Source organism: Lepisma saccharinum, chromosome 17, assembly GCF_977018435.1.
Source record: "Lepisma saccharinum chromosome 17, izLepSacc3.1, whole genome shotgun sequence".
Taxonomy (NCBI): Eukaryota; Metazoa; Arthropoda; class Insecta; order Zygentoma; family Lepismatidae; genus Lepisma; species Lepisma saccharinum.
Window position 1 is genome coordinate 24,198,905 of NC_139245.1, and position 14,707 is coordinate 24,213,611.

General features: G+C 40.4%; 1 protein-coding gene across 8 annotated transcripts in view; it reads left to right on the plus strand.

Annotated features, from left to right (window-relative positions):
* haf (leucine-rich repeat and fibronectin type-III domain-containing protein hattifattener) overlaps positions 1–14,707 on the plus strand; it is a 173,840-nt gene that overhangs the window by 105,452 nt on the left and 53,681 nt on the right. The window contains exon 1 of one of the 8 annotated variants that reach the window (XM_083139162.1): positions 7,813–7,891. The exons of 6 other annotated variants lie outside the window; for them this stretch is intronic. The gene's annotated coding sequence lies outside the window, so the exon portion shown is untranslated. Of the gene's footprint in view, positions 1–7,812; positions 7,892–7,917; positions 7,970–14,707 lie in introns of those variants that run through there. One more of the 8 variants, XM_083139165.1, reaches the window with a different exon arrangement.

Genomic DNA, 14,707 nt, shown 5'->3' on the forward strand with positions numbered 1-14,707 from the left:
AGCTCCTCCACACTCGTTCCAGTGTCTCCTCAGTGATCAATTCCACCTCTCTACGAATGGCCGCCTTCAAGTCATCCAAAGTGTGGGGTTTGTCTCGATAAATTCGATTCTTAAAAAAAAAGATCCACAAAAAGAAGTCACACATGTTGAGGTCAGGGGATCGAGGAGGCCAGGGCACATCTCCGAACCTGGAAACACGCGACCAGGAAACAAGTTCCGCAGCAGGTTCATGAAAACCCTGCCAGTGGGGGCGGTAGCCCATGTCCTGCTGAAACCATATGTCTTCTTGCAAGTTCCACTGAGTCACCGTTTCTAACATACGCGTCGTATGTGAACATGCGGTGTTCGACCGACCACTGTTCCATCCATTACAACTGAATACCAAGGTTAGACTGAAATGCCGATCACTGCGAAGGTGAATGACCGCACAACCACCTCTCCACCACCAGCGAGTACCATCCAATCAGAAATGACAATGCTCCTCGTGGTCATCCGTTATTACAATACAGCAATTTCTTGAGTGTTAGCTAGTGGTAGTGATTAGCAAATCTGGATACATTGATGGTCGCGTGCATGTTTGTCGAGGGGCGATGGGAAAAGGACCGATCAACCCCCCAGGGTGCTGACAACTTAAGGCCACAATTTGCTAAAGTTTTGAACTTTTGCATATTTAACATTTTCAATAAAGAAAATCACCACTTTCAGATTTATTATTAGCGTCAGGGCTATGTTAACATACTACTGGTTCCACAGGGCAGATAGTAATTTTGAGTTCTGTATTTCGTTGATTGTTTGGTACTTTACAGAAATTAATGGAATAAATGATATTAAATTAATTTCTAAGCCTATCCAGGCTCCATATCATGAGGTGGAAGAAATAGAAAGGAGGGTTCCTATTATGAGGGTCAAGAGGAATATTAATTTTTGGGGGTTGAAAGAAAAGGATTGATTATAAACCTTCGTATGTGGGATATGAGCCTTCTAGCTTGATTAGCTTCCCTTTTTACTATATTTTGGTGTATGATGCACTGTGGGGTTTGATATAATTTGTGTTCTGTATAATATGGGAATGTGAGAAAAATTATTTGGGGGGGAAATTTTCGTGATATTGTTTCTAATTATAATTTAATATAATTCATCTTATGTAATAAATTGTACCTCTATTTTTAATTTAAATTAAAGTTTTATTCTGGCTTAAATAATCTTAATTAAATTTCACATATGTATTTATTAAAGAGAGGCAAAATATTCCGCTAACTTCTGGGGATTTAGTGGTTGAGGGTTAGACTGGAGGTTCGCAATGCGTGGATTTGTTTAGTTTAATGTAATTTAATTACAGGATTTTAATTTTTAATAATGTTACCTGGCCAAATTCGTGCCAGAGTCTACGAACTATTCATGCTAACGGGGCCTCCATATTCTTCATTTGCATATACATGTATATGCATTAGCTTTGACTTGATTAAGTTCTTGTTTAGCATAACACCTTGCTTATTGAGATTATGCTGAGACTACCAAACTTAAAGAACAGTGGCGGCGATTGGGTTCCAAAACCGGGGGGGCAAGGAAACTTTAATTTTCTTTGGTAGATACGGTTTGGTATATTGCGGGAGCAAGAGTTGAAAAAGTGGGGGGCAACTACCCCCTAATCACCGCCACTGGTAAAGAGGCAAAATTTGCTGAATATAGAATACAAGCTTGCTGAAACAACTTACCTGTAATTGTCAGTCAAATGTCTTGTGAAGAGTCTATATATTTATCATAAGCCCTTGGAGAGAAATAAGTTAAATTTAGTAGAGAGCGACAGAGGTTAAATTTAGTAAAGGGAGACAGACAGAGACCACAGACAAATGTTCAATTTCCGGGGTGGGTCATCTCAGGTGTGATTTTTTTCCAACAACATCGCTCCATGAAATTGCTCTGAGATTTACCCAGCCTCGAATCTGAGGGTACTGGAGATTAATGCGGCTGGAGCGTAGTGACGACAACATCACATTCGCTATGGCAGAGAGTGTATCTGGCCCTTCCTTCGCACTCCTGTGCGCTTTGGTGACAGTGCAGGAAATTGGAAATAGCTTCACCTTACACACTCGCATGTGCATGTGTGTGTGTCCATGTGAGAAAGAAAACAAAATAAAATAGCGTTTGTGCAACTAAGAAAAAACCGACCCAGAAAACGCAGCTCGTCCGTTTTGCTGCCGATTCTTCTGAGCGTGTCTCTACCGAGCTCAACTGTAATATGATTTTCGTGCTTGGTAGCCCTGACGAAATCCACTGTTTGCCGCCGACCTATAAACCACAAAAATCATACAACGAAGCAGCAATTTTTTGTTTTGAGGCCGCCTACTGAATTGAATCACAAGGAAAGACTCCTAACTTTTTTTCTTTTTTGTAAGGCGCGCGAGATTCATGCTCCTGATATGAGTGAAAGCCTCACATAGTGGAAAAAAACGTCGACCTTAATGCTAAATCTTCATTAATGGCTGCTCGAGCGAAATGCTATTTCCTTTCGAGGCACGCCGGGCGATTTCTGATTGTTGGAGTGACATTGAGAACAAATGTTGAACTTTCCTGAAAGTTTGGGAAATGCACAATTTCTGAACGTTAGCCTTGAACTGTCGCTGTTCGGTACTGAAAGTTGGGAAGGAAATTACATAATAATCAAGGGAGTAGGTAACCACGGTACTTTTACGTATTGAATATTAGACGTTTGTTTTACGTTTATAATCAGATTTGGATTGGAGGAGTTGCAAATGTGCCCGTGCACTGTGGGTGCAGGCAGTGGCCGCCCCCGCGAGGTGTATGGACCCCACTCCTGAAATATTATATAATCGCAGTGTCGCTTATAAAAAAATCGATTTACGAAAAGAAACAGAAATTTGGTTCCCAGGAACACCATATGACGACGTCTGCGATAATAAGCAGTGGCGCATTGTCTCAGCCAGGGGGGCCCGGGTAACTTGTAACGTGGGTCCCCTCCGAAATGTAGAATTAACTTACTTGCTCCGCAGATAGTAATCGATAGGAAAGATCCCTCATCTCATACCTTTATAGCTACGCAGTTTGTCGTAAACGTGTAGTGAGTCAATTGTCTTACAGTCCCAGTAGAAAGATTCAGTTGCTCAACCAGTCGATGTCTTATTACTACACAATTAACACCAAACTTGGTAATTCATGACCTTTTACCGCTAATATTAGTTTTATACGTGATATTTAAAATGTAACTTGACACTAAATATTTTCAAGGGGGGGGGGTCAAGCCTTTTTATATTGAAATAAGAGCTGAAATGAATTTCCCATATTATCTGGACCTGTTACGTTTTACTTCAAAGGGGGCCACAAACTCAGGAGGAGGTGGAGCCCAGGGTCAATTACTCCTTTGCCCTAAGCGCTATTTCCTACTCTGCCACGCAGGGTATAAAGGTGGCCATTATTTAGTGGCCGCGGTGGCTCAGTCGGTAACGCGTCTGACTACCATGCTAAAGGTCCCGGGTTGGATCCCCGGCCGGTTCAAATCCTGGAACTTTTCTAACGTTGGAAGCAGCCCCGGCGCCCACCCAGCGTCGAATAACATGGGTACCTGGGGGGAAACCCTGGGGGGTAAAGGCGGTCAGGGGCGTGGTGCTGATCACATCACCCTCACTCACGACCGGATCAAGAAAGTGTGGGGCGTTACCACCACACCTCCTATACGACTTCATGGCGTGGTGCTAATCACAGGGGAGCACTTTACTTTACATTATTTTGTGTAATTTTGTAAGTTCATTTTTCTTACATATTGAAATTTTGTGGACTAGCTAACTATTGCACTAGAACGTCCGTCCCACTCTGGCATCATACTTTTGTCACTAAAGTGATCCCCAATATTTTACTTGCAGGGGGCCCCCAGAGAACTGCGCTACGCCACTGGGTGCAGGAAATATCGCTCTTTGCTCCTATTATACTCTGAGGTCTGGTGCAGGACACACCTACCTTGCAACGAACGGCAAAACTAAATGGTAAGAGCTCGTTAGTTGCCAGCTGAATGTGCCCCGCACCAGACCTCCATACTCCGTCCCAGGAGTTTGTGGAGCAACGCCGAGCATAACGGTAGAGAAGGCGTGACAGCGATTGGTCGGGGCAAAGCAGTGCAAACGGCTGGTGGCTGCAGTCGCGATTCCCCTTCCATTCAATCCCTTTCTCTCTCGGACATGTTAAAATTGTCTGTTGAACGGTGATAGGTCACCATTCTTTGTTGCGGGGCCATTTTGGGGCAATCAGTTCTCCTTTTCTTTCTGAGAAGTTTAAGGCTCGGCTGAACCTTTGACCGACACCAGCGAAACCGTTTTTGGATATTTCTTTCGATATTTCAAATTGTTAAAAATTACATCTGAGAATTCTTTCTAGAGGAAGCAAACTACTCGACCATTCACGTGAATGCCGCTTCTGGTTAATCGCGACGATGAGGATGAGTGATGTTAGATGGCATTGTTGAAAGGACACTCACAGAGAACACCCACCATACCCAGGCCTGAATTCGAACTCTACTCGGGAAGCCTGGCGTCGTAGCACGATTTGCTAACCACTCTGCCACGGATGTTGGCGCGCGAGAGAGAGAAAGCCTCGGACATTGTGAATAAAATGTAAAAACACAATTTAGTATACATACCAGGGGTAGAAAAATACAGGGAGCCCAGTCACTATGGCGCCTGAAAATTTTCACCGGGCGTCTGAATTTTAAAATTCAGTTCTATTTTTTTTATTTTTTATGTTTCGAGTTCGCTTTCGGAAATTTCCATTACCTTTTTTTTAAAAAAGAAATAAGGAGCACAGCATGTGAATTATAAAATCAGAAAATTAAACATTCCATTATAAATTTTTGCATTGTTGCTAGCCGAATTTTGAAGTCTGCAGCGATATGCATTCTTACCAGTTAAGTCTTATTTAGGGAGCCACTGTTGTGCATACTTTTAATCCAATCTTGTATTAATTAATAAATGAAATGTTTTCAGACCACATTTCATAGCTTATCTTAGATGGTTTCGTGGCTTTCTTTGCCGTATTTGAAAAAAAAAGAAAGCCTGTCTCCTGAGAATAAGTGCCTGGCGTCTAAATTATTTTGAGCTTTTAGCCATTAGCGATCTATCGGCTGACAGCTTTAACAATTTGACTGCATGACATGATTTTTTATTATCTTGGCCCCCCCCCCCCTTGAAACTTTCCGAGATCGTCACCGACGCGACTAACCCAAGGAAACTTGAATTGAGCTTAATATTGGACTAGGACTATCTGTCGTCATCACTGTTTTATGAATAATGATGCCATTTTTCGAAAGTTATAAGTTCCGGGACATTGTTGCCTCACACGCACTACGTACGCATCTATACAGCATAACGGTAAGGGAGAAGTTTTGTTCTACGTAACTTCATTTAACATCATCACTCGTTCGGTGATACATACGTACATAAAAAAATTAATGAAGTGTATTCACAAACTTCCTGAATATCTACAAACATAACGGAGTATTGGCCATCGTTGTCCATGGACACAGAAACACTTGAGGAACGGGAACCGCTCAATGAGCCCTGTTCAGAGGAGTTATTACGTGGTGTTTGCATTGCAAGGAATGCCTTCTTGTGCCCGAGGCGCTGAGTGGATTTTGACGCCGACATAATAAGCATTAATCAAACCATTCTCTGTGGTTTTGTACTTGAATCGCATAACATACCATCAAGTTTTTTGCAGATACTGATCAACATTGTTGTAAGAACCCTCTATGTCAGCATAAATGACACACATGTTTGTAGACACACAGACGGATTAAAACTAATAATAAATTATGAACTACCATAATAAATGACTGTAACTACATTCCTTAAAGTCCAAATTTAAGTCTCCCCTAATCACATCTCTCCTTTCCCCCACTGCTACTTATCTTTTTGCATTCGTGTGCTTGTAAACAATTTCTGTTTTCAATTCAAAGTGAAGATGTCCTGTCTACAATTTTTCTGTGACGATAGTAGTTAGAAAATCACTCTAAACCATCGGTATACTGTAAAATTTACATTATTATACCAACACTCTGCCTGTTAATTTGCAAAAAAGAAATGGGTGGGGGGCAATAGTTGTGTATAAATTTGAGTATTTTATCATATCTGAAGATTTTTGGAAACTGCTGTTAATTTTTTAAAAGCAGTTATGGTCAGTTTTTTCTGTAGTTGAATGACAGCGGAAAATGACGTTCCAGTCAACTTTTTCCAGTGCACACTCCTGATTATGATCAACCCATCTATGAATAAAAGTGACTTTCATAAGATAGGACTTTCTGTCTGCCAATCTCATACTTGTTTTGATTTCATTTTCACGATTCTAATCCATTTGCCATTTATATGGCTATTTGAACTTGATTCTTCTTGAGTCCTCAACCCCTGATGTAGTTTATTCCATCTGTCTTGTACACTCACCTCACATAGTACTCCGGCAGTTTGTTTCTTTATACAGCATATTTGCAGAAGATACAATTCAACCTACAATTGTATCAATATACGCTGTATGAAACACACTTTATTACTAACTTCTTTGACTGTACCTGTACCCCAATTATTCCCCACTCGTTTGCCTATTTCTTCCTATCTTCTGTTGATAGCGTCATTTCTCTGTAGTTTCAGCAATAACATCTTTAGCGATTCGTTTGATGATACTCAATTCTGGGCTTATAAATATAGTGTCTTCCTTTCTATTCATCCTTTAGTAATTGTATTCATTTTTTCTTCATCCTGCAACTTAGCTCGACTTTTGCTATGTAAGAAACATGTTTTCAGGTTTGTTACTCTGTCTGCCCATTTGATATTAAAACAGTCTCTACATTTTGAAGGTTTTCACTGTTTTGCTTTCAGTTTCTACCTCTATCCATGTTTCACATTCATACTAGTTTTGTTTATGCGAATGTTTTTATGAATCCATTCTTAGGAACGCTCTTCATTGACTGTGTCACCCAAATTGTTATATCTTTCCTCAATCTTCGATCATTCGTTATTGTTCTCCTAACAGAGTAGAATTCTTGCACTTCAACGAAACTATCCTTCCATAGGCGTAACTTGGCGGCGCAAAGGGGGGCATTTGCCCCCCACCAATTTTCAGGTTATTAAATTTAAAAATTAAGGAAACTTTTGTTAACCTCCTGGGACCTGGAAATGGAAATTACATAGTTCTGCACTTTTTACGGGATGGAAAACTTGTCGATTCTGCCTCCCGAAGATACAAGTTTGATTCTGTCCCAGAAATTTAAGTCTCAATATTGATTCTGCCCCCGAAAGTTAAGTCTCAAGATTGATTCTGCCCCCGAAAGATAAGTCTCAAGATTGATTATGTCCCCAAGTTAAGTCCCAAGTTTGATTCTGCCCCCTCCCCCAAAGTTAATTCCCAAGTTTGATTTTGGCCCCCCAAAGTTAGGCCCAAAGTTACGCCCATGTATCCTTCTGTTTGTTTTTACGGGGCCGAGATTTGCTGCTACCTGCGGGTTACTAGAAACAGCCTCTACATTGAGAGTCTTGGGTCTCCTCTACCATTTCTTTCGTTTTCTGATCCCTCTCCATGTTCCGAATCCATTCGCCACTTGAAGGGTTTAATTTGATACCTAAATAAAATTCCAGAACCCACATGAACCGTTCTTTTGAACGATTCCTATTAATGAAGTGGATAATCATGAACAACTCGGAAAGCAAATCTTCCCATGGGTACTGAAGAATTCCCGAGTGACGCCGCCCGTGCGTTTTCTGTGCCAAAAGGTCTCCCGCGTGCATTGGAGTGGAGTCGGTCCCAGCTCAGTCAGTGGCCAGATAGCCATGAGGCCTCCACGCCGGTCGCTTACCTGCGCGTGGACCAGTGGCCGAAGAGAGTGACGGCAATACAAGTAAGTGCTGTGCAGAAGTCGCCGTGGGTGCCGTATGGTGCAAAGTGTTGTTTCTCCCGTATGAATACGGTGAGAATGGTGCGTACAAAGTTCTGTTGCAAGTGAAAGAGTTGTGGAGAAGAGGAGTTTCGTGTCTAAACCTGTAAAGTTCTGTTTTACCAGTGGTTGTGTTCTGCTTGCAGAAATGCAGTTTTTCTAAATATGTAATTTGGCGAAGGGCATTGCCCCTTCCTATACATACCCGGTTTCGATTTGATGTAGTGTGCATACGAATTGTTGTGTATTATCTAGAGTTAAGTTGGGACGCTATCGTCTTTTATTCAAAGGGTCCTGTGGTCGATTCCCAGTGAAGGCACGTGTGCAGTGCTCCGTAAACTGTAGATCCATTCCTGATTATCCCTCTGACCATAAAGTGCATTTGAAACGACCTTTGTCAAATCTTTTGTGAAAACAATTTTCTTACTGTTACATACGCTGTTATGACAGTCTATTTGTAAGTAGGTTGTAAATGCTGACGGCGCAAACAGTTTGTGTATTGTACAATAGAATATGCAGTTATAGTAGAGGAGAACGTCTGTACACACACAAGCCAAAATGTGTCAATGGATACAAATACAGAATAGAATAGAATAGCATTTATTTCCAGTATGAGCCTTTACAGCTATACATACCATACAAGTGAAAAATTTTCGTGCACTTTCCCTACACCCTTCCTCCTTTTTAGTCTGCTTCCACCTTCACCACTGCTTGGGAGTTCACAAACACTATTTCATTTCAAATCTTTCCCTATACTTGCACTGTTACCTGAGTGATTCCTAAATTTTCTCACATTTATTTATTACTTTATTTCTTTAGTAATCCTCCCCCCTTTCACACCTGTTCGCTATCCCCACTGAGCTTCTTTGCTCTCTTTACCCAGGTGTGATGTAGGAAAGTTCCCAGATTCCTTATTTGCGCCTCCCCCCCTCTCGGTCTCTCCCTCCTAATAACGTTTGTCATTATATTCTCAATGTTATCTTCGTATATTTCCCTGATATATTTTTGTCTTACCTCCCCTGTTTCTTTGCACTGGAGAAGAATGTGAAATTTCGTCTCGTCTTCGCCGCATAACGGGCATTCTACGCTCCCGTCCTCTCGTTTAAGTTTAACTTGTGCCCATCCCCCCAGTCTGACCCAGGCCAATCCTGACCTTTCTTTTGCCCCACACAAATCTCCGTAGTTCCTCCTTCCCCATTCTCGATCCGTATCCATTTTCGCCGATGTTAACGATATTTTTGCGTCGCATTCTGCCAAAATTTTCTGTTTGGTAATATCTTCCAGTCTGGCACGTATGGCCCCTAGCATCTGCATATCAATTCTCCCCTCTATTCCCTCTTCCCACACCCATCCCAGCCCTATACTGTATAATTCCGTCTTTATTTTTGCTACCCATTGCCTCCCAATACTCCCCCTTATCTGTGATTGTACACAGAGTTTCTTCAAATTTCCCCCCTCCATGGTGATCAGTTTTGCCCAGTATTTAATGCTCCTCATTTTGGCATCCACTTCCTCTCTTAATTTTCCCATTTCCCTAAGTGCCCCACATGTTGCCGTACCCCTCCCTACTCCTAGCCCTTGTTTTAGGAATCTAGACTGTACGACGTTTACGGTTTCCCCTCCCTCCCAGACCCATAGTTCGATGCCATAGAATAGTGTTGCCTTAACTGTGGCCTCGTAGACCTCCTCCAGAATTTTGATTGGAATATTTGGTACTTTGTATTTTATTTTTCTTGTTTTTTCTAACGCAAAAATTGCTTTACATTTATTCCTGTGTACGTGCCTTGCCCACCTACCCGTCATTGTCATCACCATGCCTAAATAATCGTACTGTTTCACCCTATCGACACTTGTCTCTCCGTATTTCCATTGTTCATCCTTACCAAATACGTACCTGGATACAAATACTTTGGGGGGCCTCCGCGTTGTGTTAACGTCGTCGCCTTGTAATCAAGGGGTCCCGGTTTCGATACCCGGAAGAGGCACGTGCTGGTTCGGATCCCACTTTAAACTGTAGGTCAACTCCGGATAAGCTAATCTGTGAATAAAGTAGACTTACAATTTAAAGCAGATACAAATGTCTTGACTCCAGTGACACATTGGGGTGTAAGGGCTGGCATAGTCGCATGAAAATGCCACTTTCTCCACTTCTTGTTGTTATTGTCCGCGTAACTTTCATCGAGTTGCTAAATGCCTGCAAAACCCACTATTTCTCTCCATAATTATGCGTTATTGTATTATTATTTCGCTGAGGTAAAAAAACAGTAACGATATGAAAGAACCAGTTAGTAGTAGTAACACTTAATTGCCTCTTAGGCTTGACACGAACTGCAACAAAGTTTTTCCCGTGTGCTACATCATAAACTTCAGACAAATGCTTTGACAAAGATTACAGGAAATTCATCCCATGTTCGCCCGCTTTACTTATTCTAATTGTACAAATAAGATCAGTTAATTAAATCAAAATCAATAAATGCTCTGTGACAGAACCATATGTGGTAGAAGAAAATGAAATATAGTGAGACGTGATACTCAATTCAATCTATACTATGAAATAATTGCTTCCAAGTTATGACTTTCGGCAACATTGTTTCATTATATTTTGCTAGTTAATTGTAAACTATATACACTTGCACTTTATACGCATATGTTTCTAATAGTAATTTTCGTCGCGACATAGTATAAACTAAGAAGTTTGTAATGTATAAACATCGTTCTGTACGTCCATCTGTTGGCATGTAGCGTAACCTGAGAAACTATTATGTAGTAAATTATTCGAAATTTCTGTCCATTTTGATCGGAGTCATTTCTATCGAGTCTAGTCCACAAACAGGAGTAACTTCGACAAACTTGGAAGTGTTATATCTTGTCATGTGTGTTTCTCAGTATAATTCATATAGGTTGTAGCCAGTCTTTTAACTGAGACCGTTCACATAACATCAACAATCCGCATGTGGTTGCAGTGTTCAGGATGAAGGGGAGGGAGTTGAGTTAGTTTTCTGCTTGAGATGTTTTCTAATTAAATATAGTACTGTTAGTATAACTTAATTTAAAGGAAATACCCACGTACTGTTTCAACGGAAGTACTCCTCTTCACAACCATGCGAAAATTGATTGATTTGATTGGGTTTGGCTAATCGTGAGGATGCGTTTGATGAACTTGATGAAGGAACACTTTGCAAAGAACACACATGTCGAGGCCGGGATTCGAGCCGGGGACCCCTGGCGTCGTAGCTGTGCTAACCAATCGGCATAACCATGAGTGAAAACTCTGAAATTTGACCGTGTCCTAAAATTTCTGTTCATAGTAACCAAAATCCTCAAGGAAACGATTTTGTAGATTGAAACAAAACCTTTTTCTTTCTGTGAAAACTTTTCAGGATCTGAGATCATTGACAGTTAAAAGTTTTCGAAGATTCTAATATAATTGTCAACACAGGGCCTCCTCAGTGGTGTAGTAGTAATGCTGTAGCCTTGTTATCAAGGGATCCCAGATTCGAACTCCAGTGGAGTCGCATAGCGGTGCGAATTCCTTTTTAAAAACTGTATGTCCAATTCCACTGTGCATAAAGTGAACTTGAAAGAAACTTTGGCAAATATTTGGTTCATGTCAAATATATCTGTTTTAAAATATAGAGAGAGGGGTTATGTTGACTTACGTAAGGCCTTACAAGTACCTTGCAAAACTCGGTGAAAAAAATTGGCAACAATATCTTCCATCTACAAGCCTCGTTGCTCAATGCACCTAAACATGTTCACCATTTCGACAGAAAGCAAGGTGGCATACGCACTCGTGTTTTCTGGTAACACTGTCAGCGATGAAGACTGGGCGCTGCTCTCTTGTTTCCTGCTCACAGACGTGTACCAACTGCAAATGGATTTCGAGTTTCTTTTGTTTCTCGAAAACAAAGAAAGAAACTCTGGTGAAGGGAAATAGCTAATCACCTCTTCCTGTAACGTGAACAGAGAAAACCAATAGGTTAATTGAGAAGCAACTGGGCGAAAACGTTCAAGGGCATCAAGCGCCAAGCAGCAACATTCTTCAGCCAAGGATAAATTCTCGAGGAAATGGAGTGGGTTTGAATTATGTAAATTCATGCTTGCATACACTTAAGCACATATTGCTTGTCAAATTTTCGAGAAATAAGTAATTTATGGTATCTTATTTTAAATTCTTAGTTTATGACGTAACTCAGGACTCTTGAAGTATGATCATGGTATGCAACAGTAATTAGTTCGCGAAGTAATGCATATGAAGTAGTTGCTGTTATAATTTTAATCATTGTAACAGTAAATCTAATCCTTGCCAGTTGTTTTAATGCATTTGTTTGTGTGGTTTATGAATCACGATTACAGAATAATGATCTACAATGTGGATCGTGGATTTTAACTCATTTGTATAATGTTCAAATATCCTATTGCAGACTATCAGATCATCTAATTCGTAGCTCTTTTATTCCTCTCGGATGCGTTATGTGTGTTGCCTAACTCTACGGGGAAATTGCTACTGAGAATTTACTATTGAAGTTCGCATAAAACGCATAATGCAATGCAGGAGGGGTACTATTTCAGGATATAGGTGTCCCATTTTTTTTTTTTGCCAGCGACTACTTTATTTCGCTACTATCAAACAATATGCATATGCCATTTTCCGTCCTTGTTTGATAATTCTTACAGTTTTAGTCATGAAAGAGATAATGGGAGTCGCCCGAAATTTTCTAGTGAGGGGGTGGATCAGGCCCGTTGATGAAACTTCAACAATAACAATAATAATTACTATCATGGTATTGTTGATTATAAAATAACAACTATTGTAAAATCATAAAATGTACAAAATGTATTGTAAAAAATCATCATAATCTTCTTTAATTATTATTATTATCATCATCGTCATTATTATTATTATATAATTGGGCAGACTTTTCTACTCGATCCACCAAATGAGTGAATATAAAATGCAAATGCTTTTCATTACATTTTTACTTTTCATTCAGCTAGTGCACTGAAGTGCATAGTATTCTATTTCGTTATTTACTTGTAAACAACTCGTTCAAGTAAAAGCTTTAAAAGTTAAGGTGAAACTTTAGTTTATGTTGTGCGATCGCTCACAAAAAACTGTATTTGTTTGGGATTTTGAAAAGCGTGGAACTATTTACTCTTTGGATTAGATGGTAGAATATGTAAAAAAAAACAACTAGTTTCTCTATTTTACACTCATTTTTTCGATAACGCTGATTTTATGCGGGCATCCCCGAGGGTAGTAACATCGTCGCCTTGTTATCAAGGAATCTTCGATTCTACATCGTTCCACACCTACAACTGTAGATCCAGTGCAAATTAGGCTTTCTGTACATAAAGTAGACTAAAGAAGCTTTGCAGTGGCGGCTGGTGGTTCTGAATTAGGTGAAGAGGTAGTAGGAAAAGAATAAAGAAAATTAGATCAATAGATACACATGCTTATTAGAAAATTGGGTTTCTAAAAAAGCACTGACTAAAATTTAGTCTAATTTGATCTGATTTCTCCGTTGCCCCATTCGTTTCCTACTAAAAAAAAAACACCTAATTCAGTCACCAACCACCGCTGAAGCTTTATGCTTTTTTTGTAACTTCAAATGAACGATATCAATTTTCGGAGGACGAAGAACCAGTTCGACCTTCCACTTCCGACGTCCATGAAAGAGACAAGGAAACAAGCATAGAGGAACATCTCCATCGTACTGGATTCTAACCCAGAACCCTCTTTCCCGTAGCACTATACGTTAGGCTTGCAGGCTGATACGGACTTCGAGAAATTATGCTTGAATTTTATGAAACACACGGGCTCTTTCCCGTTATAGGAACAGGATCAACTTCATCAGCTCCCTTTTCCCATATTGCTTCCCGAGTACCTTGACGCTGGCCAAATCTAACGGTGCCGCGTGAAGGCAGCATTGTAACGTGGGAGGTGAACGAACTTCCAGTCGGGAATATGCGGTTAATCCGCACCTGACTACTCCACCTCCACGTCGGTGACCTTGAAGAAGTGTTGAATAGAAAATAAAGGGAGTCTTAGGAAGTGAGAGAGATCATACTTTCACAAAGGACAAGGTCAGAAAGCCGACCTCTGTGGCACAGTGCGCTACGATACCGGGTTTCCCGGTTCGAATCCCGGTATGGGCGTTCTTTGAGAGTGTCCCATCATCAATTTCATCTTATCATTCATCCTCATCGTCATCATTCATCGTGATGCGTCCCGTTTTTATACATTTTAACAGTAGAATGTCGTAATATCATTTTAAGATAATGATTTTCGAAAGAGGGGAGAGGTTGGTACATATATTTTTTTAGTAGTCGGCAGTCCTTCTGTCTGCCTTTGTCGTTCTTGTTTTAGACTGGAAACATGGGGAAGTTATGACCCTACCAACCCCCTTGGGTACGTCGGTGCTTCTAGTAGTGGGAATAGTGTTAGAATATATCGCGAGTCCATGGTAAGGAGCATTGAATATATGAATTAGGGATGGGACGATATGAAATTTTGGCCGATCCCGATAAAGTACCGATATAAAATTTACCGATACCGATAACCGATATTCTACCGATCCGATATAAAATTAGAAATGGTCCTTGAAGAACCTGAAAGGTTCATTGACCTACTTAATAAATGTGTGTTTCAAAGTGACTGCAGTGCAAGAGAAATTGCATATTTACACATTTACTTTTTAAAAAATTAGGGCATGGAGAATATCCATAAAAATTACAACAAAAATAGCAGAATTTTGCACAACTATCATATATTTTACG